This window comes from Callospermophilus lateralis, chromosome 12 (genome assembly GCF_048772815.1).
Source record: "Callospermophilus lateralis isolate mCalLat2 chromosome 12, mCalLat2.hap1, whole genome shotgun sequence".
In the NCBI taxonomy this organism is placed as follows: Eukaryota; Metazoa; Chordata; class Mammalia; order Rodentia; family Sciuridae; genus Callospermophilus; species Callospermophilus lateralis.
This window is the reverse complement of record NC_135316.1, coordinates 110577783-110581258: the sequence shown is the minus strand read 5'-3', so window position 1 is coordinate 110581258 and position 3476 is coordinate 110577783. Positions and strand designations below refer to the sequence as shown.

Below are 3476 nucleotides of genomic sequence, written 5' to 3'. Positions count from 1 at the left end.
TAGGGATAGAAGGAACTTACCTCCATTTGATAAAAAAAAAACAGAGCTGACCTCAGAAAATGGGGAAAACCTGCAAGCATTCCCTTTAAAATCTGCAACAAGACAGAAAGTTCACTGTCACCACTCCTACTTCAGAGATTCTATCAGAGCAGGTAGGTGAGAGGAGGCTACAAAAGGGATGCAGTGGGAAAGAAGGAACTCAGACCATCACTGTGTGCAGATGATATGATCCTATACTTAGATGATCCAAAAAACCACCAAAAGATGGTTAGGGCTAAGAAGCCAATTTGGCAAAGTAGCTAGTTGTAATATCAACCTGCAAAGATGAACAGCTTTCTTCCATACCAACAATGAAGACGCTGAGAAAGAAATCAGAAAAAATTCCATTCACGATAACTAAAAGACAAACAAACAAAGAGTACCTAGGAATAAATCTGACCAAGGAGGTGAAAGACCTCTCCAAGGAAGACCATGGAACCCTAAAGAAAGAAACGGAAGAAGGCACAGAGGATGGAGAGACCCCATGTGCATGGACAGGCAGAGTTAATACTAGTGATGGGCACACCACCAAAAGTGATATAGTGACCAATGCCATCTCCGGCCAAATACCAATGGCATTCTCCACAGATAGAAAAGACAGTCCTGAAGTTCATCTGGAAGAATCAAGGACCCAGAATCCCCAAAGCAATTCGAAGCCAAAAAAAGCCATGCTGGAGGTGACACTATGCCTGACTTGAAGTCCTACTGTGAGCTACAGGAACAGAACCGCATGGTTCTGGCACAAAAGGAGACCCTCAACCAGCAGGACAGAGTAGAAGGCAAACCACACGGATACGGTCACCTGATCCTTGACAAAGTGCCCCAAACACACTGGGAAAAGGACAGTCTAGCAAATGGTGCTGGACAACTGGCCGTCTATATGTTGGAAAAAACAACTCCAACTGGTTCAAGGACCAGAAGCTATGTAAGTCCTCAAAGAAAAGGTAGGTCAACTGTCCAGCTTGAAGAAAACGCAGGTCAACTTGAAGAAAACGCAGGTCAACTGTCCAGCTTGAGGAAAACGCAGGTCAACTGTCCAGCTTGAGGAAAACGCAGGGCAACAGCTCTGTCAACAGGAGCCCTGAAGCTCAGGAAATCACGCCAAGAGTTAAAAAATGGACACGTCCCATTAAAAAGTTTCTGCGCAGGAAACAAAAGTACCCACAGAATGGGAGGAGACCTTGGCCAGCTTCTCTTCTGACAAACGATTAAAATCTAGAATATATAAAAAGCTCAAAAAACTTTACATCAAAATACTGCGCTCGCTGCGGCAGCACATACACTAAAACGGGAACGATTCAGAGAAGACTAGCATGGCCCCTGAGCACGGGTGACATGCCAACCCGTGAAGCGCTCCGTATGTTTGACAAGGCTCAGTGAAGCTAGCCAGTCCCCCAAACCAAGTGCCCAATGATCTCTCTGACATCAGGAGGCCGATTCACAGGGGGTGGCGGGGAGCATGGGGGGAATAGAGGACTCTAGACAGGGCCGAGGCGGGCAGGGTTATCAGTGATGGTGGAATGTGATGGACAGCATTATCCAAAGTACAGGTACGAAGACACGGATGGTGTGAGTATACTGTGTAGACGACCAGAGATATGAAAAACTGGGCTCTATGCGTGATGAGAAGTATAATGCATTCCACTGTCATGTATTAAAAATTAGTACTTAAAATTACATAAAAATCACACAACCAAAAAAAAAAATAAGTGGAATAGAGCAGTGTGGTAAGGAAGGAAGGCACAACCCTAGATCCCCCCCCCCCCAGGACACGCTGTGTAAGTCCTACACCTGGAGCTGCGGGTCTACCTGTCAATCTCAGATACCAAGCTGCACTGTCGTCATTCGACCCGAAAATGCTTATGGCTCTTCACACACAGCCTTGTAGGAATTGTACTGAAAGGTAAGAGAAGTAAAAAAAAGGAAGAAAGAAGGAGAGGAATCAGTGGTGATATTAAATATCACCATGTTTACCAAGATTCAGTCATTTTCCAGACTTTACAAAAAAGGAAAACTTTAGAAGTTTTTTGTTTTGTTTTGTTTGAAATAAAGTATGATAGGAATCTAAGTTTCTTTTCTGGTGAAGATATTTTAGTAGACATTTTCTGTAATGTAATATTTATTTATTTTTATTTTTATTTTATTGGCATGATCACATGTTCAATATTCAATAAAAGAAAATAGTTGATATTAAAAAAAAAGAAGAAATACAAATGGCCAACAAATGCATGAAAAACGTTCAACCTCCTTAGCAATCAGAGAAATGCAAGTCAGACTACACGCAGTCTTCAGGGGTCCACATCACGACACCGCTGGAGGGGAGGAGGAGAAACAGGGACGCGCTGCGCTGTTGGCGGGACATGAACTAGTGCAGCCCCTGGAAGTCCATGTGGAGGCGCCTCACAGGCTGGGCATGGCCCCCACATGGCCCCGCTGTTTCGCTCCCTGGGATTTATCCTGAGAAGGAAGCCATCTTCTAAGCGAGACACGCACACTCACATTTATGGCAGCACAAATCCCAACAGCCAGACCATGGAGCCAGCCTAGGCGTCCATCAGTGGATGGACGGATAAGAAAAATGGGTTGTGTGCACACACAATGGAGTTCTACTCAGCCCTGAAGAAAAATGAAGCTGCGTCATTGTCAGGAGAATGGATGAAACTGGGGACCATCATGTTAACAAAATAAGCCAAACTCAGAAGGTCAAGGGTCGTGTGTGGTCACATAGGTGGAAGATAGAGAGGAAAGAGGGAAGGAAAGGTGGGGGATCCCTAAAAATCAGAGATCAGCAGAGCAAAGCCCGAGGGGCGGGAGCTGGGAGGGAGAAGGGGGTGGTGAGAGTGGCGCTGGCCAGACTGTTGTACTGTCCGCATGTGGGGGTGTGCACCCACAGATCTCACCACTTGCATGACTGTTACGCACCTGTTCTGTCTGCATGTGGGGGTGCGCACCCACAGATCTCCCACCTGCACGACTGTCACGCACCTGTTCTGTCTGCATGTGGGGGTGCACCACAGATCTCCCACCTGCACAGCTGCCAGGCACCTGTTCTGTCCGCCTGTGTGGGTGTGCACCACAGATCTCCCACCTGCACAGCTGCCAGGCACCTGTTCTGTCCGCGTGTGTGGGTGTGCACCACAGATCTCCCACCTGCACGACTATCATGCACCTGTTCTCTCTGCATGTGGGAGTGCACTACAGATCTCACCACCTGCACAGCTGCCAGGTACCTGTTCTGTCCGCGTGTGGGGGTGCACCACAGATCTCCCACCTGCACAGCTGCCACGCACCTGTTCTCTCTGCATGTGGGTGTGCACCACAGATCTCCCACCTGCACAGCTGCCACGCACCTGTTCTGTCCGCGTGTGTGGGAGTGCACTACAGATCTCCCACCTGCACAGCTGCCAGGTACCTGTTCTGTCCGCGTGTGTGGGTGT

General features: G+C 47.7%; 1 non-coding gene across 1 annotated transcript; it reads left to right on the top strand.

Annotated features, from left to right (window-relative positions):
• The first annotated feature begins 1297 nt into the window (after positions 1 to 1297).
• Positions 1298 to 1404, top strand: LOC143411898 (U6 spliceosomal RNA). The gene has a single exon (XR_013092910.1). It is a non-coding gene; the product is annotated as a U6 spliceosomal RNA (small nuclear RNA).
• The last annotated feature ends 2072 nt before the right edge of the window (positions 1405 to 3476 follow it).